The sequence below is a fragment of the Capricornis sumatraensis genome, chromosome 23 (assembly GCF_032405125.1).
Source record: "Capricornis sumatraensis isolate serow.1 chromosome 23, serow.2, whole genome shotgun sequence".
Taxonomy (NCBI): domain Eukaryota; kingdom Metazoa; phylum Chordata; class Mammalia; order Artiodactyla; family Bovidae; genus Capricornis; species Capricornis sumatraensis.
In genome coordinates, this window is record NC_091091.1 from 16,256,006 (window position 1) to 16,269,404 (window position 13,399).

General features: G+C 42.8%; 1 protein-coding gene across 1 annotated transcript in view; it reads left to right on the forward strand.

Moving 5' to 3' along the window:
* PLCE1 (phospholipase C epsilon 1) overlaps positions 1-13,399 on the forward strand; it is a 329,527-nt gene that overhangs the window by 134,222 nt on the left and 181,906 nt on the right. The window lies entirely within an intron of this gene.

Consider the following 13,399-nt stretch of genomic DNA (forward strand, 5'->3'; position numbering starts at 1 on the left):
TAGTCAGAAATCCTGCTAAGAAATGAAAACTAGTGGAGTATGGGGTCTCTGCATCAGAACTTCCCAGCTACTACCAACAAGTGGCAGACAGGCAGGTCAGAAATGGCTGCGCACCAATGGAGATTTGTGCACTGCACAGCTGTCACCACCCACTTGGCATCCTTCCCTGGCAGGAAGCTGCCAGCCAGACAGGGACCATGCAGAGCAGCGTTCCACTGTTCAGGGGCTGCCAAGAACCCTCTCTGACATCCTGCCACTTTTCGCAAGGAGAGTCCCTCTCGTCCCTCCACAGCAAGCCCCAGACCTGCGATTATCACACCAGTGGTCTTCCTCCTTGACCCTCAACCTCCCCTACCCCGCCCCACCCCAGCACCCCTTGGGAAGACCCTAGAGGAGGTCCACACCTGTCTGTGTACCATGCTGATTTGTTTTCTGGTGTCACCTTAACTGTTGTGGATCGGTTATAAATGATGAAAGAAGAAAAACACAAGGTGGGGACCACTAATCCCAGAGACTAAAGAGGAGAAACTCAGATTCATATATGTTTCATTCATTCAGCATACATTTTTTGAGCCCCTGCGTTCTGGGTTGGGGACAAAACATAGCCCTTACCCCCATGGAAAAGACCACCCGGAGGAAAGAAAGGCTACCCACTCCAGTGTTCTGGCCTGGAGAATTCCGTGGCGTGTATAGTCCATGGGGTCGCAAAAAGTCGGATACAACTGAGTGACTTTCACTTTCACTTTTCCACCCATGGAACTTATAGTCGCTAGGGAGTAAGGGTTTCCCCTACCCACAGGATTCAAGATTTCTCTATTCTGATGTGGCTCCTGGTAACTGCCAAGCTTGCATTCTGCATCAGTGATCTTCCTGGGAATTCGAGTTGAAATTGACATATAGAGTTGGCAGAGCTTCAATGCTTGCGACTCTATGTAAGGAGCTTATCCTGTGTGTTAATCAGGCTTTTATATCAGATACCCGCCCTGTGCCAAGCAGTGTGTAGGGCTTATGGGAGATCCTAATAACATACAAGTCAGTTTTCTTGCCTTTAAGTTTTTATCATCCTAGTGAGGCAGCCAGATTTGCATGCACCGAGTATTCAAAGAACAGACTGCACAGAGTTAAAAGCCAAATAATGTGGAAGTGACTCTAAGAGTTCAAAGCGTTTGGAAGGAGAGTTAATGGTCCATGTGACAAATGGTTTGGCTGCAAAGGAACAAAGTCAATAAAAGCCACTTTGTTTCTTCTCTGTTAATTGAAAAAGGACATATCTCCAGGCTCCCCAAATGTTGTGTTTTGGTTCCCAGGCAGGCTGCCTCCAGTCTTACACAGACCTTTGGGGAAAAAAGAGGAGGCCATTAGTTAAGGTGTCTGTTGCCCTGATAGTAAGTAAGTTGATCTCCATTGCTCTTTGCACGTTCCTGTTCAGATCAGAACTCTGAGATCAGCATTCCCATCTCTGGGACTTGTTGGATCATCAGCTAATGAGTTATCATTGAATTGGGTTTTATGCAAGAGTTGGGAGTTTCTTTTAACTTTCTGTTTTGCAGCTCTTTAATGGTGTCTGATATCCGTCTGCAAGTAGTTTCTGCTGAGTAATATAGTTAGCAGGTTGGCTTCAGCTCCAAGCTAATTTCTGTATCTCTACCTTGCTCTCTTGGACATCTTTTTCAACTTCAGTGCTTTCTCCCATGGGGTTTTCAAAATCTGTATGTGCTGTAGTGAAATATATGGTTCTTCAACATGCAGTGGACTGTAATACGTCTTAAAAAAACCACACATGGCCGTTCAAAAATCATGGAGTGTTTAGAGAGCCTATAGGTTCAGCATATTGAGTAGCTGGGTCTTGAGCTCTATCGGCCTCCTACTCCAGCAGGGGTCTGGACGACATGCTTGGCTGCTATGCCACGTTTGCCTGCTTGCTTTATTGTTCACTGTGTGTTCTGTGGCATCGAGCAGGCCAACAACTTTCAGCTCTGTGTCACTAATGAAAATCTATGGGAAGTGTGTGACACACTCAGTCTCCAGGTTATAAACGACTCATTTTCCAGAGTTCATTTCTTAGGAGCTGTGTGGAACGCAGGACGCTTTCCTGGAGAAGCAGTATTAAACATGGAGATTTGGTTCCAGACTTTAGTCCTCAAAAACCTCCTTAACCCACAACACAGTTGAAATCTACACACTTCCCATGGAACAGAAAGAAAAACACAATTATTAGAATACTGAGCATCAGCCTCCAGGAAAAAAGCAATACAAATGAGTTAAAAGGCATTTGTTGTTGAGGGGAAACCATTTTAATTAAGATGAGAAGAGTTAAAGTAAAACTTGCATGGAGATTTTGTAAAGAACTTTGGGCCATTTCAGAGATTTTAGATGTTGGCATCTATAGTTCTGTTATTATGGTTAATTATATTTTGAAACTCATACCTAATGTGAAAGATTCAGAAAATTATTATCCCAGTAACTTTCTTTTCTTTTAATGAGAGGCTTATACACGGAATGAAGGGGAAGAGGGAGACAGGACAGAGTTTGTAATTTTTTCCCAGAGGGAAAAGGTAAGGAAGAGGGTCAAAAAGAATGACCTTCTCCATGAGAGAGATTGCATTGAAAGTGGATTAAATCAAGTTAGAAAAGGTGGGGGGGGGGGAAAGGAGGACGAAAAACAAATGCTATATGATTCCTTTCGTGTGGGGGTGCTTAGAATAGTCCAAAGCATCGAGACGGAGAGTAGAACTGTGGTTGTAGGGGCTGGTGGAGGGAGGGTTTGGATGCAGAGTTACTGTTAATGGGTACAGAGTTTCATTTTGCAAGATGAAGAATTCTGAGGATGGATCATGGTGATAATTGTGTACCAATATGAATTTACTCAATACAACTCAGCTGCATTAAAAATGGTTAAGATGCTAAATTTCGTTATATGTGTTTTTACACAAATTCACACACACTCACAAATAAAAGGATTGAAACAGGAGGAACGCATGATGCAGGTCTCTAGTGCCAGGCCCATGAAGATGTTAGAAAGAACCAAGTTTGTGAAAAAGAAATGTGAAGACAGCTTTCCAGGAGACCTACAGATGCCCCAAGTCAACTTGTCTCCTAGAAGTGGTTATGATTACAAAATGAGGGTTGGAGCTGCCTGTAGTAGGTAAGAATAGGAAGAGAAAATGTCCAACCAATTTCTTCATTACTCACAGGGCATTCCCAAGTCAGGACTTGATAATGTCAGGGTTGATTGGCCAGCTCTGCAGCATTACCACAGTCTGCAAGATTCTTCTAACTCTCCAACATCTTCATCAGTTTGCACCCCTCCAGTGGTATGAGTAGCTCTAAAAAATCAGCCAACAGTCAGTTCATTCCTGGTTTTCTGCCTTCAGGAGCAGTGAGGATGGTCCGTCTCCTCAATGGAAAGTTTGCCAAATAATGAGAAACATTTTCTGATATGACGCATCAATCAGCAAGGATATACTGTCTCAAGGAGAAGGCAATGGCACCCCACTCCAGTACTCTTGCCTGGAAAATTCCATGGACAGAGGAGCCTGGTGGGCTGCGGTCCTTGGGGTCACTAAGAGTAGGACATGACTGAGCGACTTCACTTTCACTTTCACTTTCATGCATTGGTGAAGGAAATGGCAACCCACTTCAGTGTTCTTGCCTGGAGAATCCCAGGGACGGAGGAGCCTGGTGGGCTGCCATCTATGGGGTCGCACAGAGTCAGACACAACTGAAGCGACTTAGTAGCAGCAGCAGCAGCATACTGTCTCAAAATGGAGAACTTACTCCATCCTGTCAGGGACTTCCACTAGTTGAATACAGTCAAGATCTTTCTGCTTCCCATCTAATTCCCCTTTTCCTCCTCCCCATTAACCTTGCTAGAATCCCAGGACCAACTCTGTAGAGCAGTGGCAGCCAAAAGAGTTCTTGACTTCAATAATCAGAAAGACGTTTTCTAAATCCATCGCCTACTTTTCTTTTTTCCAATGTACTCCCCACTAAAAATTACAAAAGCAAGATTAGGTCAAAAGGGAGAGAAAGGAATGAGGTAATTGATAGTAATGGGAGAAGGAAATGGCAACCCACTCCAGTACTCTTGTCTGGAAAATTCCAGGGACTGCAGAGCCTGGTGGGCTACAGTCCATGGGGTCGCAAAGAGTTGGACACAACTGAGCGACTTCATTTCACTTCACTTCAAAGCACTGAAATAGAAAAAGTAAAATAAAAAAATAGTGATAAGAAAGAGGATTTTTCAATATAATGTGGCTGTTTTCAAGTGTACATTTTGTATCAGCTTGTTCCTAAGTTTGTAAATCGAAAGATTAAATATTTACATGTAACTTGGACAAAGCATAGTCACCCATATTTAAATTATGTAGTAGGAAATGCTCACTTTTTAACCAGTTTGGGTGTGTGTATGTGTAGAATAGTTATTAATAAATAAAGTTATTCATCATAGATTAGACTATAAAAAAATCTGCATGCGGGAGACCTGGGTTCCATCCCTGGGTCGGGAAGGTCCCCTGGAGGAGGGCATGGTAACCCACTCCAGTATTCTTGCTTGGAGAATTCCATGGACAGAGGAGCCTGATGGGCTACAGTCCATGGGGTCACAGAGTTGGACGTGACTGAACGACTTTACGCTTTCACTTTCACATGAAAAGAAAAAGTGCCCTGCAGATGTAATATTCTTATTTGAAAATGGGGAATATTCTGTTTCTGATAGAAAGGTCTAATAATTTTCAACTTATTTTCTTTTACTGCAATAAGTATATTCTATTTGTGTCTTTTTCTAAAGTGAATACCTTTGCGTATAAAAATAGGAAGACCTAATAGGAATATACACACACACATTTGAACTATGTGATTGTACCTCATAAATAATTTAGTTTATGAAGGCTGTCTTGGTTGACTTCCTCATAATCAAAACAATTACGCTTTACATGCCTACCAGGCAAGAGAAGATGTCTCCATGGTTCTAATTCCAAGATTTAAGTGTATTTAAATCTGACTTACTAGTTTTGTGACCTTGAAATTATTTTCTTGATGTTAAAGTATGCTTTAATGCAACTTGGGGTATGTTTTGATACCAGTTAATCAACTGAGAAGTATTTATTCAGTGCCCACTATTGTCTAGGGCAGTGTCACCTCAATGAACAATGGAAAGATCACATCTGGAAGCCTTCAACTTGTAAGATAATATTTCTCACTTCATTGAAAATGTAACAATAGGATTCCAGTTTACTGAAGTAGCCCTTACTGCCACCCTAAAAAGATTCACAAAGTTCAAGGCTAGTCAGTTGAAGGTGGGGTCTGTAGCTCATGGGGCCAGGAAGCTTGATGGGTGCAGGATGAAAGCCCTCTGCCTTGGGATACATGTGGCCAGGCATGATCCAGGAGTGTGACTTGACGTCTAGATGTGCCCTAAACCTGCACAGTATTTCTGACGAGTGTGACTCCATACCCCTGCTTATAACAAGGGGGAACATCTCCAAGGCTCCAGGGCAGCACAAAGTCATCAGCCTCAAATATTACCAGATATATGATGCTTCTTGAGTCAAAACAATCAAGTGTATTTTGGGGGAGGAGGAGGGTCAAGCAGAGGAACTAACTTTTTAAGAAAACTTTTCCAAGCTGACATCCTTATTACTGTTATATCTGAAGTTGTAAACTCTCCCATCTGTAAAGAGAAAGTTGGGCATAGGGAAGAGTTGGAATTAGAATCATAGTAATAGTTGTGAATATTATTTTTTTAGTTCTTGCTGGGTGCCAGGTATTACTCTGAATGCTTCACATGTTTGGCTTCATTGAAAACCATTCAATGATCCAATGAGAGAGGTACTATTTACTAATGAGGAAACGGAGGCCCAGAGATACGAAGAAACTTGCTTCAGAGTGCACGGGTAGTCTGTGATAAAGTCTGTGCTTGAACTCAGGCAGCCTGTTGAGTCCTTATTGTGTTTCAGCCAATGCACCAAGTCCTTCATCTGCATTATTTCATGTAGTCCTTTTGGGTTGACTTGGGTCCCTTGAAAGAGATACGTTGAAGTTCAAAGCCCAGATCCTATGATGGGACTTTATTTGGCAGTAATATCTTTGCAGATGTAACTGCATTAAGATGAGGTTGTTTTCTGTTAGAATGGGCCCTAAACCCAGTGAATGGTTTTCCTTATCAAAAGAAGAAACAGGCAGACAGACCATGTTGGGATGAACACCATGTGAGACGAGAGGCAGAGATCAGAGTGATGCATGCAAACCAAGGAATGCCAAGGACGGCCAACCAGCAGCAGCCACTGGAAAGAGACAGGAGAAAATTCTTACCAGAGTATAAGAGGGAGCATGGCCCTGCCAGCACCTTGCTTTTGGACCTCTAGCCTCTAGAACTGAAAACAAAGTTCTGTTGTTTTAAACCATCCAGTAGTGGTATTTTGTTAGGGCAGCGCTAGGAAACGACGACAGTCCTTTTTTGGAGATCCTGTAAGGAAGAAATTATTAGTGCTAGGAGACTAAAGCTCACAGAGGTTAAATGACTTGCCTAAGGTCATACAACTAGTCAGTGTGTGTAGCCAACTCAGATCAAGCTTCTCCAGGGCCTGTGGTCACAGCTATGATGCAGACATGTTTGCAGCTCTCCGATGGCACTGTCCATTTCTGCTTTGTGTTAATTGATTATGGATTTTTCTGGTCTCAGTCTCTAATATTCATCCTCCTCTCCCATGAGCATCTTGCCTGACACAGGACCAGGCACAGAACAGACAGTCCATAAACTTTCATGGATTCCAGGGGCAGATGTATTCACAGAATCAAGGAACATGTGATCATTGCTCTTTATCACATTTAATTGAATGAGATAATTTTAGAACCAAAGAAAGGACTAATTTTCACTGTGGGCTGCACGAACATATCAGGCTCATACCAAATGAAAATGCAGATACATTGAGTAAGTTTCCAAGCTGGTACAAAAGTTATTTTCAGTGTCTCAGAAGGTTCTATCAGCACAAAGTCCTGGAATGGTTACAGAGCTATCACCAGGGCCTTCCTTGCTCCCTGTCTGAACTCTTCTCCCTTCTTCCTCAGACACCTCTTGCCTCTGGGGGTCCAGAGCCCCCTTAACTGTATCAGCCCATTTACTCCTCACTTGCTACCCCATGAAAACACTATCTCCTTTTCTTTCTGTAGTGGATCCTAGCTGGGCTTTGTGAAGAGAGGGATCTGGTGGGTTGGAATAGAGACCTGGGGTGTTGACTGATGAAGGAAACTCCCCTGCAAGCATCAGGGACAGATAGAGGAGCCAATGGTAACTGGTAGAGGAAACAGAGCATCCAGATGTAAAGACTTGAGACAGGAAAAGGCATGATGTGTTCAGGGACTGCTGGTCTACCATGCTGTTATGGCCAAAGTTTGAGGTGCACAGGAAGTAAATAGGAAGGTATGGGGCAAGAAAATAGGTCTCCAGGGGGCTGTAATTCATGATAAAGAGCTTGGATTCTACCTTGTAAGTAGGAGAGACACAGAAGAGTTCTAAGGAAGGATGTGATGTGATCAGATCCTTTAGAAAGATCCATCTGGCTGCAGTGTGGAGTGGGGCTGCTCAAAGCATCATCTTTAGCCCACCTGCATCAGAATCGCCCAGCCTGAGTGTCCACAAAATAGCTTTCCTTGGCTTCATCCCAAACCTACCAAATCAAGAGTCTCTGATCAGGAATTCCCTGGCAGTTCAGTGGTTAGGACCCCATGATTTCACTGCCCAGGGCCCAGGCTCAATCTCTGGTTGAGGAACTAAGATACTGTAAGCTACAAGGCATGACCAATGGGGGGAAAAAAAAAGCATGGCCAAAGGGGGAGGGGAAGAGCTTGAATCTCTGATACTTCAGGTGAGAATGCCTGGTGTAGAAAGTGGATGCAAGGAAAGAGTAGTGAGAACTGGAGGCATTTAGGATGAGGCATTGCTAAGGCTCCTGAGAGTCCCTTGGACAGCAAGGAGACCAAGCCGCTCAATCTTAAGGGAAATCAACCCTGAGTACTCATTGGGAGGGCTGATGCTGAAGCTGAAACTCCAGTATTTCGGTCATCTGAGGCAAACAGCTGACTCATTGGAAAAGTCCCTGATACTGGGAAGGATTGAGGGCAGAAGGAGAAGAAGGTGTCTGAGGATGAGATGGCTGGACGGCATCACTGATGCAATGGACATGAACTTGGGTAAACTCGGGGAGATGGGGAGGGACAGAGAGGCCTGGCGTGCTGCAGTCCATGGGGTCGAGAAGAGTCGGACATAACTGAGCAAATGAACAACAGCATTGCTAAGGCAGTGTCGGTTACTGCTGGCCCATTGTAATCTGTAAAAATTACAAAAAGGCCCCCTCTTCACTCTCTCCAGAGTGATGAAGCCTCATCGCCACATACATCATTTAGTGCACAGCATGTAGACTCAGATCTCTCTTCCACTTGGGTACAGACCTTTGTACAGTGCACAAAATTGTCCCCTGTTGTTACCATTAGGAGTACATCCTTCCAATGTTGGTAAAAGTTAATTGAATTGTTGGATCATATGCTCATCTATCCTTCCCATTGCATCAAGAAATCAAGAAGTTAAGGGTTGGTTAAATCCTAACACTAAATTCAGAAAGATGACTGGTGAGGACAGCAACCCCAGTCAGTCACTTGGACTTTCCGTATTTGTTCAGTTCATTTCAGTCGCTCAGTCGTGTTCCGATTCTGCGATGCCATGGACTGCAGCATGCCAGGCTTCCCTGTCCATCACCAACGCCCGGAACTTGCTTAAACTCATGTCCTTTGAGTCAGTAATGCCATCCTACCATCTCATCCCATATTTGAACTGATCATAAAAATACCAAGTCCTAGTTCCAGAAACTCAGAGTGGGCCATGTTTCAGAAAACCATTTGCAAGATAGTTATTTGAAACTCTGTATCCAAAAAAACAAGAAATTCCAATCCTTTCCTCCAAAGCTTGCTTAGTGCATATAACACTGAACTCATATAACTATTTTAAATCAAGAAGTCTTAAAATATGACTTTTCAATGTCAGTAAGTAAATGTTCCCCCCAAACAACCTGGAATAAGAAATCATTGCATTGATCTTGGAAAAGGAAGGTTTAGAGAAGGAGAAAGAGCAGTTGGATAACGTTGGGGGAGTTAAGAAATACATTTAAATTGAAATATAAAGAGAGATGATTAAGAATAGTATTTAAATCAATTTAAAATAAATTTAAAAAAAAAGCACAGGAAGAATAGTATTTAAAGCTGAAACAATACAGTTATCAACAGAAAAATAAAACTAAAAAGATGTAATTTGCAGTGATGGGGAGAATGGGCCAAATTTCTCATCTTCCATCGAGGTGATTAAATACACTATTCTTGAAAGGGAAGGGAATATATATATATTTTAATGAGATGCAAATCTTTTCTTTCCATCCTTAAATTGTACTTTATTATTTATTTATTTTTGGCTGGGTTGGGTCTTTGTTGCTGCATGCGGGTTTCTCTACTTGTGGAACTATTATAGTTGCAGCACATGCTTGGGCTTCTCGTTGCGGTGATTTCTTTTGTTGTGGAGCACGGACTCTGGGGCATTTGGGCTTCAGTAGTTAGACTGCATGAGTCTTAGTTGCCCTGAGGCATGTGGAACCTTAGTTCTCAGGCCAGGTGTGGAACCCATATCCCCTGCATTGGCAGGTAGATTCTTAAGCACTGGACCATCAGGGAAATCTCCAAAATCTTTTTTACAGTTAAAAGATAACTGTCAAAGAATAGGCACAGAATCATGCAAAAATGGTTGCCTCCAAGAGAGGCCTTTTATTTGTCACCTCCTACGCATTTATACTGTTTGAATGTTGATGTCCTTGTCCATACTACGTAACTAGTGGTTAAAAAGAGGCATTTGGAGCCTGTGTGCAAACTGATGGATTCAAGCCCCTTGTTTCCAATAATACTGTTTTCTGCAGCCATTTGGGGCTCACATTCAGATGAGAAGGGGGACAGAGGCTTTGTTAAAGTAGGTGAGGAGAAGGGCTTAGAATGAATAAGTATTACTGGAGCTCTCTTTGTCCTATTAATTGCTTCATGGTTAAAAGAAATTGACTGGGAATGTCATTCTATCTTGGGTTTGAGTCTTGATTTCAACACTATGCCATCTTGAATAGGTGACTTTACTTTCTAGGCTTTAGTGCCTGCCACTGTAAATCAGGAATAAAAGTGACAACTTCACAGAGGTGTTCTGAGGACTAAATGAGATAATGTGTATAAAGAACTGAGCAAGGCATCTGGCATCTCTGTTCAGTAAATGTTAGGTTGATGATGTGATGCTGAGGATGACGAGGGTAGAGATGATGATTGCTGCCACCCTTACCAGCTGCTTGAAATGCCAGCCTTCCACTGTTCTTAATTCAGGTGCTCTGCTCTTAACTCAGTCTTAGATGCACACAAACCCCCAGGTTTCCCTGGCTCTGGACTCAGAAACGTAGTGTCTTACAGGACACTTGACAGCTTGGAAGTTCTAGCAGGGGAGCGCAGCTACTCATACATCCTTGACTGAAGACGGTCCTCCTCTATCGGGGATGGTCGTCCTCTTCGACCGAGTGTGCAGCTTCAGGAGGGACGCACATGGAGTGGTGAGGGAGGAAGGGGACACCCGCCTGGCCAGCCAGATCAGCCGAATCAACCCTGGCGATCAGTGGGGTGACAGATGTCACAACCAGATCGCCCTCACATCCTTACAGGACACTTGAAAGGAGGTATCTAGAGGCTGGAGTCTGCCCCTTTGTAAGGTTTTCCTTAGGATTCATGCATCAGATCATTCAGGAATTCATTTAACAAACAGTTGTTGAGCATCTTCTATGCGACAAGCACTGTGCTAGGCCCTGAGGATAAAACAGTGAATAAGACAAAGTCTTAACTTTCAAGAAAGTTACCTGATAGTGCAGGAGATGGACAAACATCCCTGCAATTTTCATATGGTAATAAATGTTATAGTTGAGATGAAAACAGAATATAGGGGCTCAGAGGGTCCCTGTACCAACTTGAGTGAAGTCTGAGGTTTCTAAAATCACTTAAGAGCCTGGAGAAATGTGAACACCTTATGTAACTAAGGAAAACAAGCTCTCGCCTCTATTATGATGCTTCTGTTGTTTAGTTCCGTTTTTTTTGCTGGTATCATCTCTGTTCCCTCCAGAGTAGAAAAGACACTAAGCATTTATTCCTGGGATTGGGCACCATGTCTACTAAGATTTGTATAAAATTTAGTGTTCACGTTAGAGTTTGTACATTTTTGTGAAGATGCGTTACTCTTTACAATAAAATTAAATGTTTCAATATATGTAACTAATCCTTTTGAGTGTTTTTAAATTGTTTACCTTTTTAAAGGACAAAAACCTCACTTAAATGAGCTAGGAAAATTCTTGTCCATGGGAACATTTATAGAACATAGTGGAATATACTTATAATTTGTTTATAATAACATGTGGGTTAGTAGCAAATATTTAAGAGGAAAAAAGAGAAGATCTCAGGACAGTCTGAGTCATTATTTAAACTTCTGTCGGAATTGAGTCTTAAAACCAAGAAATTACTAGTACGGTTAAAGTTGTAAGTGGACATTTTAAGAATGTTTGGTTTTCAATGGACTAAACTCTAACAGAAGATTTTGCCATCTTCTGGAAAGTATAAAATGTTTTGCCAGCTGGAAATATGTACATATTTGGCATTTTAAGCCTTTTTTTACTCTCTATTTCATTGTAATAACAAGTGATTCTATGATGGCCTGAACAAATGGTTGCTTCCGCCCCTCTGAGGCTCTCCTTGTGAATTTTACGTTCACCAGAAACACCGTTGCTAACAGTCATGGGTATTTTACCCCGATTCACACCCAGAATCACTCAACTTGTGCGTTAGTAAGCAGACTGGTCTAAAATCCATTTCAAGCAGAAATTTTTGTTGATGATCTGGAAACATGGAGGGAAACTGAGAGTATAAAAGTTTCAGAAACTCTGGCAATGCACAGGATCTGAGCTTGTGGACTACCAAGTCTAGAACTAAAACCTTTAGCTGGGCTTAAAGGGGCAAAGCCTGTGTTTGGTCTCCAAGTCTCTCTGATCCCCAGCCCAAGTTCTTAACCAGCAGGAAATCCTACAGTTTTAACTCCGACTCACATTTCACCCTGTACTGACCTTGTGTGCGTGTGTACATACACGCGTGTGAATGTGTGCATACATAAATATAACATAGAACCCCCAATTGATTGCAAGTCCATCCAGACTACAAAATTGATCTCTTCTCTGTGTACCTGCTGCCTCCTTGCCCTGTACTCCTCCCAGGACTGCTAAGACATCCGCAGCATTCTTTATTATGGGAACCTGTAGGGGTGGGTGGAAGGATCTTCCCATCTATGACTGAATAGTCATGGCCCAGAGTCAACCAAATGGGAGAGGATGTCTCAGAAAATATTTTGTTGAGTGAAAAAATAAGTAAATGAATACATACATACAACTCAAGATAACATACAATTCCCCATACTAAAACCAGGAAAGAAATTTGAAGCCATCTGGTTCGAACCCGTGAGCATCACCATCCAGAGTTAACTTACCAGCAATGACTATTTTTCAAGCATCATTTACAAAACTCGCTTGGGCTGGTCCCCATCCTGCTCAATCTGTGACTGGAGGTACAGGGCAGAAGTCAGACTGTCTGAGAGCCATACGAGGACTATTTAAGCCTTTGATCTTCCTTGGCCTCTGAGTGAGAGAGTCCTGCCCTGGCCTATATTGAGGCAGACAGCCATGGAATGACTTCTCTCTGGTCTGTTTCTGTCTCTGCTCTATGTGTCCTCGTACCCCTGAGCCAATTGACAAGGGCACTTGAGGGCCTTATCTCTGCAAAGTGGACCTACGCTGTTGTTGAGAAAAGAGAAAAGGGGAAAAGAAGTGACCCCAATCTCTGCATTAGCCCTGCTTTGAAGGGTCTGAAGTCTCTTTCCTGAGCAAAGAGATGAAGGCACTTCCATTCCACAGCCCTCACACTGAGAGAGGGGTCTATATTCCCTCTCTGTATTTGGGGGAATGCCCTCTCTCAGCGGTCATCATACCCCAACACATGCCAAGGACAGGCCGCTGGTGGTGGAAATTCATTTATCTTGCAAATATTATTAAATACCTTTACTGCCAGCTACCAGGAATAGAACAGACATTGTACCCACCCACATGGAACTTAAAGACCAGAAGGGAGTCAAGTAATTACAAAAATAAATGACAAGTTGTGGCCATGGTGCATGCTACCAGGGGAAGGGCCATGAGTATGTGACCCTCTAAAAGGAGATTTGACTCAAGTAGAGAAGGCTTCCATGTAAGGCTAAAGGCTCTCCTTAGTTATCTAAGGGAAGGGGAGCAAGAAGAATGTTCCA